Source organism: Passer montanus, unplaced genomic scaffold, assembly GCF_014805655.1.
Source record: "Passer montanus isolate IOZ18808 unplaced genomic scaffold, ASM1480565v1 scaffold49, whole genome shotgun sequence".
NCBI lineage: Eukaryota > Metazoa > Chordata > Aves > Passeriformes > Passeridae > Passer > Passer montanus.
This window is the reverse complement of record NW_024369818.1, coordinates 5,339,723-5,357,975: the sequence shown is the minus strand read 5'-3', so window position 1 is coordinate 5,357,975 and position 18,253 is coordinate 5,339,723.

Genomic DNA, 18,253 nt, shown 5'->3' with positions numbered 1-18,253 from the left:
TTTATTCCTGCCCAGGCTTGGCTGCTGCCACTTCAGTTGGAAATGGAGATTCCCATCCCTTGCACTTCATGTAGCTGGAAATCCCTGAAAATATCTCAAATCCAGCATGAAATGATTTGAAATGAGGGGAGGAAAACGTCAGCATTTGCTTAATTTAATTTTTTTGAGTGTTGGTCTTTAGGGAGGATGGGCAGAGTCACCTTTCTGTTTATTTCCTTATTAATCTGATCCTACTGGATTTCCTTCCTTGTTCCAAGTATGGAACATTCCTTTTATATCCCTGGAAGTGTCCAAGGCCAGGTTGGACAGAGCTTGGAGCCCTGGTCTGGTGGAAGGTGTTCCTGCCCATGACAAGGAGTGGAACTGGATGGGCTTTAAGGTCCCTTCCAACCCAAACCATTCCAGGATTCTTTGCAAATAACGATCCTGCACTATGGAAGGAGTTTAGTACTGAAGATGTTCATACAGCTGCTGCTTTTCCCTGGAACTTCCTATATTGATAACAAAATTACTTGGCAGGAGGAGACCCAGCTCTGCATTTGAGTGACTTCCCTATCTTCAAACCCCAGGAATATGAACCCTGATGCTTCTTCTTTCTCTGGGAAGAGCATTTTCAGCCCTTCATTGCCCTTTTCAGCCCCTGGAATTGGAACAAAAGAGCTTTTCTTCTAAAAGTGAGCCGTGGAATTGGGTGTTAATGGAAACTAATTAATGCTGAATGGAAAATTCCTTCTTGGCTATGTTTTGCCATTCTCTTTTATAGCTCCAACCTAGCAGACCTCTCTCGGGCTGCCCATTCTTTTCCAGGAAGGATAAATGAGGCTTATGTTTCCAGAATGGGAGCTGGAGGCATCTCACCCCTCCATGCACCCTTGGCTTGATCTGACCCAACCATCTCCAGACCTCTGAGTGATCCTAAAAGGGCCCAGTGCTGCTCTGTGCACCCACCTCACCTTCAAGTAACCCCTTTTTCCTTGGATGTGGCCTCATTTTCTGTTCCAGGATCATTCAGGTTGGAGAAGCCCTCTGGAATCATTGAGTCCAGCCCTTCCCCAGCACTGCCAAGGCCCACATCCCCAAGTGCCACATCCCCATGGCTTTTAAACCCCTGCAGGGATGGAGGTTGGACAATCCTTTCTGTAAGAGATTTTCACTAATATCCAACTGAACCTCCCCTGGCCCAGCCTGAGGCCGTTCCCCCTCCTCCTATCCCTGTTCCCTGGGAGCACAGCCTGACTCCCCCCATTGTCCCCTCCTGTCAGGAGCTGTGCAGAGCCACAAGGTCCCCCCTGAGCCTCCTTTTCTCCAGGCTGAGCTCCCTCAGCTGCTCCTGGTGCTCCAGACTCTTTCCCAGCTCTGTTCTCTCCTCTGGACACAGGAAAAGCCCTGAAGAGCAGCAGGACATGGTTGGGTTGGGGATTTTCACCCCGTTCATAAATGGGGTGGTGTTGGTGCTGAGGAGCTCCCGTGGCCAAAGTGGCGGAGTTGACTGAGCCATCATTTTCCTCTTGGATCTCCTGAGCCCAGCCCTGAGCCACCACCTCCAGCCAGAGCTCAGCCTAAAGCTCTCTGAGCTCTTCTGGCCTTTCAAACAGAGCCAAAAGCCCAACTGTGGAGGGAAACACCTGCCTGTGCTTTGTTCTGAAATCCATATGAAATCAGGAGATCAAGGAGTCGCTGTCCTTGCAGAGGGATGGAGGAAAGCCATTGATGTGCCAGATGTGTGGTTGGAACATCTGTGGCTGGAGGTGCTCTGCCCAGGGTTGCTGTGCTGAGCAAAGCAGGGAGGTGGTGCCTGCAGGGGCTTTGGGTGGTGGTCTCCTCTCTGTGGTAAATCCATCTTTTTCCTTGGCTAGGACATGGCTTGAATCCATAGAACAGCCAGGGGTGGTGTTAAGGATAAACTCATTGGATTCATGGTTGGTGTTTTTAACTGCTTCAATTCCCAGTTGGTGAGGGGGGATAAATCCCTGTAGGAGCAAACTGAGCATCAAAGCTGTTTGTCCTTGCTGAGCTGGGCTCCAGGCACTCCCTGTCTCCAGCAGAAAGTGGCATGGGGACTGTGATGTTGTGAGCTGTCAGTGTGGAGATGTTCCACATCCTTGTCTCTGGATGAGCCCAGAGGAAAGGGACATTCCTCAGGCTGTGGCTGCATCCCAGGAGGATCAGGGGGACAATTGCATCTGGCACTGGGGCTGACGTCCTTCCAAAAGGAAGGAGGGAAGGAGCACTGGCAGGATCTTGGTGCTTGGCCAGTTTGGTGATGGATCCCAGTTAAGGATGGCGAGGTCCAGAGCACAGACCACACTGTTCACATTCCCTGTGAGGAAAAGCTTTCCCTTGCACTTGCTGTCCATACTTCCGTTCCTTTCCAGATCTTCCCATCCCTCCCTGGTTGTGGCTGCAGCCATGCCCCTGCAGGGTGAGGGCTCAGAGCTGCCCCTTGGCTGGGAGGACATTCCCACATCCCTGTGGTATGTGCCACACATGGGCACACATTTTTTCCCTGGGATATTGGCTGCTGGAATCCCTGTCAGTGGATCACCTGCTCCCAGTGGGAAGTGGTAATTCCTCTCTGTCTCAGTGTCAGCAGTGTATCAGGCCCACAAGAGAGGCACAACCTTCCTCTCTCCCAGGCTCTTGGATCTCAAGGGGAGGATCAACCAGATGTCCTCAAAATCCTGCGTGTCCTGAGGCTGACCTGCAGCTGGCAGGGAGAACTTCCCTCTGTGTCCATGGAATCTCTCCCAGGTTTTGTAAAGACAGAACCATTTCAGGTCTCCATCCCTCTCCTTGGTCTGTGTTGGGCTCCAGCCTCCTTTGGGGTGGTCACAGTGGAACTTCGTGGAAGACCAGAAAGGTGCTGAGCTTCTCCTGCAGGGACTGCAAGGAATGTGTGGGACACTTCAGCTGGTTTTCCCTGTGGATTTAAGGAAGGGGGTCAGGGCAGCAGGGCTTGGAGGATATCAATGATTCAACCAAAGTAATTCATTTGCACCAAGCTTGACATTTCAATGCTCATGGGTAAGCAGGAATAATGCGTAGGATTCGTGGTACCTGTTTAAAATAGCTCTGTTAAAGCCCCAAACCAGACACGGAGGGTTTGAATTTCAGACCATCCTCTTGCTTCAGGATCTTCCTTTGGAAAGAATGCAATATTCCGTGCCAGCAGCCTGTGCTGCCCCAAAGATCCTCCTGTTTTTAGGATGCAGATTTTGATCTCAACCTGGGAGTCGGAGCACGCACTTGAACAGCATCTTAATGAGCTTATGGTTGAGAGCTATTTATTATCTGTTAGAACAGGCCTTTTATTCCACTGGCAGCCTAATTTGCATGGTTTGTTGTAATTAACACCATAAAATGTTTAAACAAAAGTACAGATAGAAATTAAATTTACAGGCATTGAATTCAATAGCATCAGAATAAACCTTTGATTTGTTTTTTTCCTTTGGCAAGAAAGTGATTCACTCAAATTAAATTTAGGAAAAGCTCTCAACTTGGAAGGAGGGATTTAATGAAAAAAAGACGTCCCAATCTGCCGGAGCAGCTCGGGGAAAAGTTGGGATTTCACTTGGACAAGGCTGCTGAAGGGAAACTCAACTGTTTTGGGTGGGAGAGGTGTCCCAAAATCCTGCATCAGCCACTGCTGGCAGCACATGTGCAGGCAGGATGGTGCCTTTGCTGTCCATCTGTTCCCTTTTTCCATGCTCTGGCAACTGTTTTGGAGGCACTGAGGGGTCACAGTGGAGGCAGATTGATGGGAATGTTCCCTGGAATTGTCCAAGGGTGGGTTGGACAAAGCTTTGGGGCAACCTGGGATAGTGGAAGGGGGGAAAGGAGTGGAATGAGATGAGCCTTCCTACCCAACCCATTCCAGAATTATTCTGTGATAGCTTGGAAAATCAATGTGAGGCTGCTCCATGGGTGAAGGGATTGGGAATTGTGCCGTGTGCCAGACATTCCTGAGGGGCTGGAGGCATTTTCCAGGGGCTCCTGTGGCAGTGCATCCCCTCCTGCTGCAGAGCACTCAAGGTAACTCTGGAAAAGTCTTTTATGGCACTAAAAGAGGCGTCTCCATGTCCACCCCCAAATGAAATCATCAAACCCAGGCCACTTCTGCTGTGATTTATGCGGCAAACATAAAAAACTATATTGTGAGCAAATGGTCTCTGGGTGAGGTTTAGATTCCCTTCTATTGTTTGGAATTTTGGGTTTAGCGTTATGGCTGGGATTTCTATAGTCAGAACTAATTTGTAGCGTCTGGGACCAAGGCTTGGCGTGGTGCAGGAGCTGGGATTGAGCTGCTGGAGACATTAGTGGGGGGGAGCACGTGTTCCCTGGGGTTCCAGTACTGGGATTTACAGCCTGTGGATTCTCAGGAGCTGATCCAGCAGGAATTCTGATAGTCAGGAAACAAACAGGGAGAGTTCAGCACATCCCTGCCTCTCCCTGGATCTTTGAGGTGCTGAGTTGGGGTTTGGAGGGTCATCCTCAGGTTCATGTTCTGCATCCCAAGGGATTTGTCTGAAATTTCTTCAGTGGGATGTTGCTGTAGAGGATATTTCTCAGCAGGCTGGGTTTTGAAGCTTAAAAAAGTCTGTCCCAAAGGTTTGTAGCATGAAAATTGGGGTAATGATGGAGCAGATTGAAAGCTTCAGGTCTTTGCCAGCTCCTGGATTGTTTGATAAACTTTTAGTGGCTTTCCCTTCTTGATTTCCTTCTGAAATCCCTCCTGGACCAGGGTGAAAACCACTGCCAAGGACCTGTATCTGTAGAGGACATGGGAAAACTGAGATAAGTGAACTAAAAGCAACTTTTTAAAATAAATAAAGCTGGCATGCACCAACACCTCGAGGAGCAGTGCTGGAAATCACACATTCCTGGCCAGGCTATACACAAACTAAGACTGATTAATTAATTAATTAATGTTGCTGCAGCAGGGAGTTCTCCGTGTTGGTTTATTCTCCCTTTTTAAGCATTTTTATTTTTACTTCTGGCTCCTATTGCTCCACTGGTTGCTTCTCACTCTTTCCCAACTAAACCTCTCAAAGTTCAAGGATCCATGAGGTTAGTGTCTTGTTTAGGTCTATTTTTATTCTCTATATGATTATTTGGATTGGTTTGCCAGGAGAAATCCATCCCTGGGTGCTGCAGGTTCTGAGCATTGGCTCTACAGAAAATAAGAATAAATTTAGCATTTCTTTGACTTTGGGATAAACTGGGAAGAAGGAGCATCTTGCTGTGCCAGCACCTGCTAAGAGTACACTTAGCTGGTTTAGGAGGGATTTGTTATACCCAAACTGGAGATTTTGAAGAAGAAAAAAAGCTTTTTCCCTCTTTTCTCAGTTGCTTTGTAGTGTAAAGGGCCAGGTAGGGCCCTCTGCTGGGGTTTGCAGTGTTAATCAGTGATTAACAAAAGGAAAGTTGTGAAATTAGGGAAGACACAGGATTTAATGCCTGCAGTTTGATAATTGTGTGGTTTAGAGTTTTTTCACTTCAAATTAGAGGGCTTTCGTAACATGATAAGCTGCTGTTATGTGTCGGAGGCACAGGACTTGAATCTGAAATTTGTTTTTTCTAGCAGTGTTTTTTAAGAACAGATTCTCCTTGTATTTACTGTCAGTTTCTCTAGCCTCTCTTTTTCTTTGGAAATGACACATTGGGAATGATTTTGTTGGAATTTGGGGAGGATTGGAGTGAGGTTTTTTGGTCAGGCAATGGAGATTGAGTTTTTGGCTTGCTATCCCTGGTCAGGTGATGTGCCCTGTGACAAAGGTGACCCCAAATGGGTCCCTTTCACCCCAAACCATCCCGTGAGTGTGAAATTCTGTCTCCACATCAGCCCAGGGGAGCAGCTCAGCCTGGGAGCGTGTCTGGGCAGGGACAGGAGGGAAACGGGGAGCAGAGCTGCTATTAAGTGGATTATTCCCAACATTATTCATCAGCCAGGCTTGAGTGATGGCCTCAGATATGGTTGTGTTTGTGTTGGGGGGTTGTGTGTGTTGCTGATGGGAAGGTGGAGCCTTGCTCTGGAAGGGAACTGGTTTTATATCAGTTTTGTACCAGTGTTGGTAAAGAGGCTGCTGTTTATATTTACATTTGTATATTGTGTACATTACTTGGGTTTTTGGGGTAGGGACACTGTCCATCCTTAGCCCATGGATATCTCCATGGACACTGTGAAATTCGCTGCCTCATCCCTGGAAGTGTCCAAGGCCACACTGGATGAGGCTTGGAGCACCCTGGGATAGTGGAAGGTGTCCCTGCCCCTGGAGGGATGGAACTGAATGAGCTTTAATTTCCCTCCCAACCCAAAACAGTCTGGGGTCCTGGGATTCTTCATAGTCCTCCAGGGTACATGATCTTGTGCTCTGGGCTTTGAGTGTTTGTGAGCAGGTTGTGCCAGGACATTTCCCTTTTCCCTGGGTCAGAGTTTTCCTGGTCTGGTTGTGACGGGAAGAGCTGGCTGCCCTGACTGCTGGTGGAAAGACTCCAGTGCCACGTGAGACGTGTCTCAAAATCTGCTTGTCAGTGAATAACTGCTGCTAAAAGACGTGAGCTGGCATTGGTGTTGAGAGGAGATGCTGGAACAGGGATGGAGCTTTCGCTGCAGCAGAGCTGGGGGTTCAGGAAAGGTGCTGAAGATGATAAGGAAGAAGGTGGAGGAGCAGCTTCTACTGCTGCCTGCTCACACATTCCCTGCCCAGAGTGTTCTCCTTGCAGTAAGTGCTGCTTTTTCACTTCACATCACACAGAATCACTGGGGTTGGAAAAGCCCTCCAAGATCATCCAGTCCAACCAGGGACCACATTGTCACCAAGTGCCACATCCAGACATTCCTTGGACACCTCCAAACCTTCCTGGGCAGCCCCTTCAGTGCCTGACCACCCTTTCCGTGCAGGAATTCCTCCTGCTGTCCAGCCTGCACCTCCCCTGGCACAGCTTGAGGCTGTGCTTGGAGCAAAGACTACTTTTGTTCTCCTGGTGCCTCTGGTGGAGCGCGGGGTGGGACGAGCAGCCGCTGTTTGTTGTCTTTCCCTGCGTTTTCTGCCTAATGCCTGGCTAAGGAATTTTCCTGATGAATACACGGAACAGGCACAGCTCCTGGCTAGAAGGATGAGAGCAGCTAATCCACAGGAGCACAGCCCAGCCTTTTGTTGCTTCCCGTTGTGGGGAGCTGTGCAGAACAGGATTTGTCAACACTCGGGGCCTGACAAAGAGCCCCTGACGGCTGTGGGTGAGGCCAGAAAGCAGGGCCGGAGGGGAAGGTGTTGGGACTTGCTGCTGGAGCTGTCTGCACACAGACAGCTGCTTCAGGAATCCCTCCTCTCCTCTGGGAATGCAAGACTGACAGTTCTTTTGGCATCCCACAAGGAAGCAGGTTCAGGGGGTGCAGGCGGCTCAGGCCGTGGGGAGCTGTTTTTTAGCAGTGAGGTGAATTTTGGGGGGTTTCATCCCTTTCAGATGTTCTTTCTCCTTTTCTCTTTTTTTCTTCCGCTCTAAAAGTTGAAAGAGGCCTTGGGTGGCTTCTCCTTTTGAAAGGTGACCTTGCTGCATAAAGTTGTCTGGCTGTCTGCTGTCCATGCCCAGTGATATATGGGAGCATCTGGGAAGGAGGGGAGGCTGCTCATTAATTCCCTGAATTTCTCTAGGATCACACGTGTACCTCAGGATCCCTTCCCCACACTGGTGAAATGTTCACCCTTTAATCCCAGCCCTGTGTGAGGAGCTGCCATGTGTAGGCAGAGCAAAGAGAAGTGGGGAATGGGCTTTTTTGGGAGTCTGGTGTATTCCAGTAGTGCCAAGTGTGTTTCATTTAGTCCAGTGTGTCCATCTGTTATTTGACTGTGGTCCAAAGCAACACATTCTCCTCCTGCCTCCCTGGCCGTGGTTTAATTAATTAAATTTTAAATTTCAGCCACAAGCTGTAGGTGAAGGTGCTGCTGGGGGAGTGGGAGCTGCTACCAAAATACCATTGTTAAATGATGGTGTCATTCCCAAACAATCCACTTTATAAGGCTGTTTTATTGGTAGTTTCTGTGCTTTGCTACTTCCAGAAGATCTCTCACCAGAGGCTGGTTCCTGCTCTGCTCACTCACTTCCCACCTCCACCCTGCACCTCTCCAGGCTAATAATAAAAATAAAATTGTTTTCTCTGCTGGAGAAAGAAAAGGAGAGTCAGAACTGAGGCTGATGTGATCCAGACCAAGCATTTCCCTCTCCTTTGGGTGCTGGATGTCCGAGTTCTTTGGGAATTAAAACCACCAGATGCATTTCTGCCCTTGGGCGCCCCGAGCTCCCTGCAGCAGCATTCCCAGTATCCTTCTCTCCACATGGGATCCTCAGTCATTTGGTTTTTCCTGTTGCAATGTTACAAATTTCTGCTGCCCTGGATTTTATTTGTGGGTTTTTCAGGCTTAGCAGGTAATGGTTATAAATGGAAATTTGACTGCAGCACGTGGTTTCTGGCTGCAGTAAATTCATTCCCTGCGGGCTTGGGGACGGATCCCATGTGTTTTCTCCAATGCAAATGGTTGTTTCAAACATCCATCTGCTTTATCTGCTGTTGTGTTTACAGTTCCCCTTTGTAGTTCCCAGCAGCATCTCCTCTCTCTCCTCTGCTCTTGTTTATTTAAGGTTAGGGTAAAATATTCATCTCGTTTGGAGCTGTTTTGTGGGAGCGTTTCCCAGCTTGGCTGATCCCAGAGGTCAGGGGAATAAAAATCCTGAACCTGATCACCCCCGGGGAATCCCACAGTGGTGGTTCCAGCTGCTCCCTGGTGTTGTTGCTCCTCGGGAATGGGATTTTAGCCAGATCCTGCCCTTGACCTTCCGGTGCTCTGCAGGCAGCATGGCTGGTCATTATTGAAAAATAAAGGGTTTAATCCACTCAATTTGTAGCAAAAGTTGACCAGTGGACTCATCTTTGTTTGGGTATTGAATTGTGTGATGTCCCTGGTTGTTTGTCTGTCCAGGATGATTTAGAAAACCAGTTTCAACTTTAGAAAAAAAACCCCACCAAAATAATACAACAAACAAACCCAAACCAAGCTGTCTGAAAAATCCTAGGAGGATATATTTGATACTTTTTCCTGGCAAAAGTTAAGCATTTTCCATCCTTCTTCGGTTTCAAGCCTTCAGAAGGTTTGTGGGTCCTTCTCCAGCACGTGGTGATGCCTCTCCATGTCCAGGCAGGAGCCGCAGGGAGCACCCCAAGGCTCCACAGCCTTTGGAGTTTCCCTCAGGTTTTGTGTCCCCATCATGGGCAAAATATGACCCAGGATGACATTTGGAGAGGTTGCAAAATTCTCTCTGTAAACAGTATTTTTTTTTCTTATGCTGAGCCCCAAGCAATGTCACTGCTTGTCTCGCACAGAGAAGTAGGAAAACAGTCCCTGGCTGCAGGAGGGAGTTGTTTTCCTAATTTTCCTTCACCACAGCAGCATTTCCTGTTACTGGTGAGTGCGTGGAGTGCCTGGATGAGAGCCCCCTCAGCTCACGTGTCACCCTAAGTTGTGTGTTGGACTTTTGTGGGACACTGGAGAGTGACTGTGGAGTGGGACTTGGAGTGGCAGGACAAGGAATGGCTTCCCACTGCCAGAGGGCAGGGATAGATGGGATATTGGGAAGGAATTTCTGGCTGTGAGGGTGAGCAGGCCGTGGCACAGGGTGCCCAGAGAGGCTGTGGCTGCCTGGCACATGGGAGTGTCCAAGGCCAGGCTGGACAGGGCTTGGAGCAACCTGGTCTGGTGTCCCCACGGCAGGGGGTAGAGCATGACGAGCTGTAAGGTCCCTCCAACCCAAACCAATCTGGGATCTTATGGTCTTGAATTCCCCACCCTTTGCTGTGGATTTGTCCCTTTTCCAAGGTCAAAAGCTGCTGGCCAGCTCCAAATAGTCCAAGCCAGTTGAACCTCATTTTAGCCCCTGGGTATGGACAGAACTGTCCACGAAATTCTTTTTCTGGCTCCTTTTTTTTAATTAACCTTCCAGTTTTTTCAACCTTCTGGGTTCTTTTAACCTCCCAGTGCCTCAGTTTTACCACAGGATGGAGAACCATCTGCTGCAGAGGCATGTGCAGCATCCAGGAGCTGAAGTACTAAATCCTTTACTACTTTCCTTACTTAAACTCCTCTCAACAAACAACTCAGCCGGCACAAAACTTTTTTCTTTCAGCCTCACAGAGTCAGAACATGTCACAGGGGATGTTGAGCTAGCGCTGCTCCCTCCCAAGAGCTGCCCCAGCCCGACACGAGGCAGCTGTGCAGCAGCTGGCCTGGCTGCCTGGCTGGAAACATCTGGATGGGCTGCGGCGCATGGCGGGAGCCGCTGAGCCGATGCTGCTGTGCAGCCTCGGGCGCTGTTTGAAGACATGCGTCGGGCTCTGCACTTCAAAGCCCGGCTCAGAAAGGCTTGGCTTGCACAAACTCACACCTCTGCCTCTGCTCTGGGGCTGCCGTGGCTCCCACCCGCAGCCAGAGACGCGGGAATGCCGTGGCTGAGGTTTGTTTGCTGGGAAGATGATGGAATTCCTGTGCGCAGCTTCGCGATCCACTTGCTCGTGCCGTGCCAGCTGCTCGCGCTCGCTGGCCAGGCCGTGGGGGCTTGGGATGGGTTGTTTGCATGGAAAATGGAGCTGTTGCCATGTGGAGAGGGAGTGGGGAATGTTGTTCTGATTAGGAACTGTCTGGTGCCTACAGCAGCAAGTGGAGCTGGGTTTGGCGGCCCCAAAGCTGGGCCTAGAGGTGGCGGGGGGCGCGCACGGCGCTGGGACCGGCTGTGAGATAGCGGCTGGTGGAAAGCTCGCATTCCTGAGCTCCTCCCAGCTCCTTTTCCTGCAGTCTCCACAGCACATCGTGGTGTTTCTGCTTCAGCTCATCCCTCGTAGCTCAGGGCTGTGCTGTTCCAGTGCACAGGCCATGGTGGGCAGAGCCAGCCTGGTGCTCGCAGTCGATCCCATGGCACCGCTCCAGGCACTCCACGGAGCCATCAGGGATCCCAAGTGCCTCCTCTGACTCCCTCAGCTGTCCTCACATATTCCAGAGCACATTCCAAGGGTGAGGAGATGGCACAGCTGGCGGGTGGGTCAGGGTGTCACAGGTTTGATTCTGGAAAGGTCTGTCCCAGAAGTGCTGGGGTGTTCTTTTCCCCTCATGCCAGTGGTTTTGATGGGTGCCATGGCTGTGGGAGCTGCTCCAGGTGTCCTCACTTCCAAAGGAAACAATTCCTGCTGCTGAGCTCACACAGGCAGGGGAAACCAGGCCAGGAGGGGACTAAACGATAGCAGAATTTGAGGTTTTTTCCAATGAGAGTGGTTTTACCACCATTGGCACAGGGTTGCCTGGAGCAGAGGTAGATACCACAACCCTAGAAATAGTCAAGGCCTGGCTGGATGAGGCTTGAAGCAACCTGGACTAGTGGAAGTTGTCCCTACCCATGGCAGAGGGATGAGCCAAATGCTCTTGAAGGTCTCTTCCAGCCCAAACCATTCCTTGTTTCTATAATTCAATTTTTGGAAGCAGGGTGTTTACCTGGAGGCAGCTTCTCCAGTGCCACATGCTGAGAAGCCCCTTGGTTCTCCCTGGGAGGAGGGGACATTCCCTCTTCCCCCCATTCCCATGCTGTGTCCATTTGGCTTCCAAGGAGTCCCTGCAGGATCTGGAGTTTTGCAATTCCTGCATGAAGGAGCATCTCTGGCACTGCACCCAGCCCTGCCTTGCGGGGACTTGTTCCCGTGGCTGTGCCCGGAACGGAGCCTTGCAGAGCTCTTAATCCTGTCTGCATGAGGTCATTGGCTCCTTGACGTTAATTGCAGGGGATCTGATTAATTAGGCAACAGAGCGTAATTTATCTGAGCAGATTATTGCATAGAATTAACCAGGCAGTCGCTGTCTCCCACCACAATTCCATGCATCCCTGCAGGTGTGGGAATTGCCATTAAAGCCTTCACCCTTGTGGATGGCTGAATAATAATTGGATTGTTGCCCAGTTGCTGCAGTGGGCTGTTTATCCACACTGTTTCATGGATGCATTATTTTGTGGGTGTCACATTTTCAGCAGACTTGTTTTCATTTTAATTCAATTCAATTTGGACTACTTGATTCCTTCCTCCTGTTTCTTTCCCTTCCGTTCTTCTTCTTCTTCCAATAAAACGTCATAAAAATTAATCCTCACCGAAGGCCAAATTTAACATTCAGACTGAGAAAAGATGATTTTAAAGCCCTTGTGCTAAAAAGGGAAAAAATGCACTCGGACAGGAAGTCTTCGGTTTGTTATGGAGCAAGGAAAAATGTTTTTAAAACTTTATCATAGAATTATGAAATCCCAGGATGGTTTGGCCTGGAAGGAACCTCAAAGCTCATCTCATTCCACCCCTTTTCCATGGGCAGGAAAACCTTCCACTAGACGAGGATGTTCCAATCCCCATCCAACCTGGCCTTGGACACTTCCTTAAACAGCTCAATTATCAGAACAACAGAAATATTTTAAAATTACGAAGATTTTTGAAGATTTCCCCCCCCAAAACCCAATAGGAGGGGTTGTCTGGGAGCAAGGACAGAATGAAGTTCTTTGCTGGAGCAGCTCCTGATTTGAGGAATATTTTTAAGAGGAATTCTGGCTTGAGGAGGATTGTGCTGTTGACCTCATGTTCGGGTGTGCTGGAGAAGCTTCAGGTCACGAGGAGCAAGAGCAATGGTGCATCTGGAGAAAAGAAGAGGAGCTATGGCTGATATAGAATTGCTGAGGGTTGGGTTCCCCCAAATCAAATGTGTGCTGTGTTTTATAAGAAGCATGAATATTTTGGGCATATAACTGCTCAAATAAGGAAGGAATTGCTGCTGGAATGCAGGAGAAGAACCCATGACCCCCATCTGGAGGGGGGCGTAGCCCAGCTGGCTGAAAATTGGCCTGAAAAGGGCTACAAAAGCTAATTAAAATGTGAAAAACTGAGAATTCCTGCTAATAGACAGCAGATCCCTGCCTGGCGCTGCTTCACAGCTAAATTTGATTTCCTTGGGAGGCAAAAGGAACTGATTTAAGTTCCTTACCTTGCTGACATTGATCCCTCTCAGCCTTTAACCAGCCTGTTCCCAGCGAGGAACTTCCCGCGGCTCTGCTGTGCCGGACCCGGGGCCTGCAGCAGGAATCTCTTATTCCTGCTACCAGTAAAAAATTCACTGCAGGTGTCTTCGTGTGCAGTGTTAAACTCAGCTTTGACCTTGTTCTGCTCACATCTGGGTTGTGTTTGAGCTTTCCCTTCAGTGCCAGCAGGTGTAAGGAAGGGGAAGCCTCAGCTGTCGCTCAGCTGGAGCCGTGTCCACCTCCGTGGCATTGTCCCCCCATCAAAGTCCTCGTGGCAGCCACCAGCTCCCCTCCAGCACAAGGCAGCTCCAGGGAAAGGTGTCTTAGGCAAGTGTGTGGACAAACAGCCTCCTTTAACAAATTGTGGTCTTCCAGGCTTGAGGTGGTGCTGGTTTGGGGTCAGATTCGGTGATTTTGGTGATTGAGTCAGGGAAAGTTGTGGGGTGTGTGGAATCCAGGGATTTGGACTGTGGATCTTGTTCCATTTTGTGCTGAAAACAATTTTCTGTGGAGGTTTAGGACAGAAAGTGTTTCTGAGGGTTCCCTAGGTTATTCTCTCTGTCTGAAGGAATGCTGGAACGTTCCTTTTCCAAAGTTGCACTTCACTCATCCCATGAGGAGCAAATCCACCTGCCTGCCCCTCTGCCATGTCCTTACCTGCCAGGTTTACCTGCATCTGCTCCAGGGTCCCTGAGCTGATTGAAAGTAAAAATCAAGTGGTGTGTTCAGTTGGGTCAGTGGTGGAAATGTAAGAATGTGGGATGTTGCTTACTGAACTAAGCTGAGCTTGAGCTGAGGAAGGTTTGGATTAGAGGAAAAGGAGAAAATTCCTGTTTGGACTTGGAGTTGCAGGATATGATTGCTGCTGTCATAGATCTGCGCAGTTCCACATGGAAAGGAGGAAGGGTTTTGGGAAGGGTTTGGATCTGAAGGGAATTTTATAAGGTGTTTTGATTGTTCTGATGGCAATTAATTCCCTGTCCAGCGCTTTGGCTTGGGTTGAGAACTGGCAGTTGGATTTAGGGTTCTGTCCTTCAAAACACCATGGCTTTCCTGGGTACTAAATGTAAAATACCAATAAATCCTGGGAAAACCTGCTCCTTCCTCTTCCATTGGTCTCCAGTTGGTGTCTGTTACTGGAGTGCTTGGAAGACCCAGACTGTCATTCCCTGGCCTTCTCCAAACTGGGATTGCACAGTCCTTGGGAGAGGATTTTGACCCAGTGCTCAGCACGTTGGCAGCATCTCAAATCCTGTTCCCAAAAGTGCTGGTGGCGTGTTCAGGGTGTAGATGTGCTGGGATTGGAGTTCCTGCCTGCTGGCAGGTGCTGTGCCCCAGGCCATGGCATTCCATGGTCCATCTGCAAGTCCATGGTCATTTCTGTGTTCTCTTGGTCAAATACTCCCTTGACTCCTTGGCTTTCATTTTTGTGAAACTCCTCATGAGTGTTGGGAGGGAGGTGGCTCTGCTGTTACAGCTCCTGCCTGGGCCAGAGCTCAAAAATCATAAAATCATAGAATCACAAGATTGGAAGAAAACTTCAAGATCATCAAGCCAAATTCATTCCCTGCATTGCTGGTGTTTTGGGATTACAGAACAGCTTTGGATGGAAAATGCTTTTGAAGTTGTGTCTTAAAACCGGTGAGGATCCTTGAGTGCAAATTGGAATGAGGGAGAGTTGGGATTTTGTATCAACTCCAGGGTGAAGGATTGTGCCTCTGGGATCTTGGGCTTTGGGATGAACAGCTGGATGGAGCAGGAATGTGGCTGGCGCTGGTAGGGAAGGAGGACAGAGAATGAAGCAACAGGGACCAGAGGAGTTCTGGGCATCTTGAAGGTGAGGGCCAAACTGGAGCTTCACACAGGAAAAGCTGAAGGAAGGGGTTTGTTGTGGTGTGGAACCTGCTCCAGAGCCCTGGCAAGGATTCCCACAGCCAGCTGGGAGTACCAGGTTTGGGGAGGAAGGTGGGTAGTGGAGGCTGTACCATCTCTGCTCTCTCCATCTCTGCTCCTCCCCTCATGGTATTGATCACATTCCACAAGTGTTGCAGGCAGGGCTGTGGCTTGTCCTGCAGACAAGACACGGTGTCAAAGTTCCGTCGCGTTGAAATGGGAATTGTTCCCTTGTTTGCTCCTTCCATTTTTATGAGGAGCAAGAAATGATGACAAAAACAATTATTAAAATATGTGGGATGGGGTTTCTTTTCAATAAAGCAAAGCTACTCCTCGAGCTTCTTTCCGAGCTGGTGGAATATAAATTGTCTACTTGATCGCTTTTTTTTTGCACCACGTGTCACCAGAGGCAAAGCTCTGGAGGACAATGGCGCTGATATTCAAGTAGCTGCTCCTCTGAACCACAGGCTGAACTTGAGAGCACCAGAAAAACAACAATATTGCTTGCAGAGAATGTTGCTGCAGAGCCTGGGCTGCTTCTTAGGCTCCTCACACTGCTGATCTCCCAAACTGCAAAGGAAGAAGGAATTTGACGTTAACAATCCTGTTAAACACTCGTGCAAGAGGGTGAGTTCATGGTTTTTTTCTGAGGTGCTTTAAGACATTGAACTGTAGTTTCTGGATGAGATCTTTAGCTGGACTTGCTTTGTCAGGAGGAATTGGGAGCCATTAGAGGCAGAAAATCTTCAGGTTTTTTTCACTTTTCACCCAAAAGTCCTTGTACACCTGAAGGCTTGGGTGTTCTTCCCTTCTGCAGGAAGAATACACTTGTTCTTCCTACCAACTTAGCCTAAGGAAAAATCCACCCTTTGTGCATAATTGCATGGGGTGGGTTATATTTTTCCACTTTTCTTCCTTTGAAGCTGTTTGACCATTGGAAATACATTCCTTTGGTGTCCAGTGGCTCTTCGAGAGACTTTTGACAAGGGTCTGGAGTGACAAGACAAATAATATTTTATTTTATGAAAAATTATAATACCTTTCTTTATCCTTTACTTGTGTGGAGTGTGGAATGTCCATCCTACAAATGAGTTTGAGGCCCTGTTATTTTGGCAGTTCCCACTGTGCTCCCTTGACATCCATCCTCCAGCAGCTTTGTCCAATGTTCCCAGGCAGGTTCTGCAGGGAAAACCAGCTCTGTGTGCCTTTGTTTTGCTTTATTTTGCCCAGAGAAACCGAGGCAGATCCGATTCCCTCCGGCGAGCGGTGCCTGTGCTATTGTTTCCCAGGTTATTTTGAGGAATGCCTTCCCCTGGGATTTTTTCCTGTGTTAGCTTTTTGACCTTTTTGCATCCTATAGTGATTCTCTTGATTAAACCCACGGTGTTTCTAAAATTAAGGGTGATTTGAGGGCTTTAGCTTGGAGAAGGAGGGAAATGGGGATTGTTTAGACCGTGCAGGGAAAATACCTGCTCCCAAAAAAGAAGCTGCGTGTGCTTGACTCCTGAAAAATTCTCAGGCTCTAAAAGTGGACAGGGTGAGAGAATCAGCTCTCTGTGACTTTGAGGATGAGGAGTTTCAGTGAAATCATGGACTAGGTAAGAATTCCTTTTAGGATTGCCCCAGAAGGTGGCACAGCCAAGATGCCCATGAGCCCAGGGTTGATGCAGAAGAAGGAAGGAGCCTTAAAGATGATTTTATTCCACCCCCTGCCACAGGCAGGCACACCTTCCACTATCCCAATGGATAATGGAATCCCCAATGTCCAACCTGGCCTTGGACACTTCCAGAGACCCAGGGACACCACAGCTTCTCTGGGCACCCTGTGCCAGGCCCTGTCAGGGAGGAATTTCCTCCCAGTATCTCACTGCTGGCTCGGGGGTGGTGAATGGAAAAAGCACCCGCGCGGTGCCGGCCGCAATTCCCAGCCAGACACAGACGGGCTCTTCATGGCCCAGCATCCCCGACCTCGGGCAGCTGCAGCCCTGGAACAACAGGGCCCTTGAGTCCCCAGAGGGGCACGTGGCCTCTGGGAGCTTGGGTGGCTGCAGGAGGCTTGGCCACCCTTTCCCTGCCCCTGACCTTCCCTGGGATCTGAGCATTCCCTCCATCCCGGGCAGGACCCCTGAGCCCTCCGTGCCAGTCACTGGAAGGTCAGTGCTGGTGTTGGATAATTCACAGCACTGTGGAAGGTGCACCCTGGGCATGGGCCCCTCTCTCTGCTCCTGGAAAACACGGTGTCATGGGGGGTGTCCCAAAGCAGCAGCTGCTGTGTTCACCGTTGGAGTCACAAGCTGCTTTTATGGGTTTGTTTTCTAAGTGAAAGGTATGATGCAGTCATTCACCCTCGCTGTCATTTCTCTTTCTGACTAGAAATGCAGAGTTTAATGGATAGATTACTTTTAGCCAAAATTTAGTGTTTTTCTGAGTGGTCAGTGGCAAGTGCCATCAGGTTAAAACCTGGAGCAGGGCAGTGGAGTTGGGGTTGTTCAGCCTGGAGGAACAGCCTCTATTTCTGTTACAGCCTCTGTTACCCTGTTCTGTAAAACTCCAGTAATGATCCAGGCAATAACAGCATTCCAAAGCCACGCTGAGGATTTCATTGACACTTTAACCCAAATTATAATGCAATTTGTTCCTGCAATTAGTTCTGCAGTGTCTCAACGTGAGTTAAATAAGGGGTTTAAAGAGAAATTCACTTTTTCTCATCCCTGGCTGTGCTGTGGTGTCAGGAAAGGTGCTGGTGGTACCTGCAGGAGCATCCTGCTCCAGCGTCCCACACCTGGGGCAACGTAATGGGATGTGGGAGCTTTGGGAATGTGGTGCTTTGGGAATTGTTCTCATCCTTTACTCCTTGTTGTAAACGAGAGCCTTCAGTTGTCCAGCCAGCCCTGTAAGTGGCTTTCCTCAGGCAGGTAAGCTTTACTCATCATGGCCTTTTAGGGATGTTTAAAAGCCCAGAAGTGAGAATTTGGGAAGCTGATCCCTGATCATCCCACAGTTTCAGGGTCCTTTCAGCCATGACATCATTGCAGTGACAAACACCCAGGAATTCTGCAGACCTGCCTGCACAGGGGCAGCAGGAAATAGCAGCAGATTGGGAATTTGAGAAACGCTTTGGGGATTCTTTGGAAACTAAAGGGTTTCCAAACATTTGGATGTGTGAGACTGCTTGGAGTAAAGCAAAATGCAGATGTAAAATCTGAGGGACTGGGATGCTGAGGCTGGGAGGGGAGCTGTGCTTGGGAATACCTTGGGAATGGAGGGAGAGGGGAGG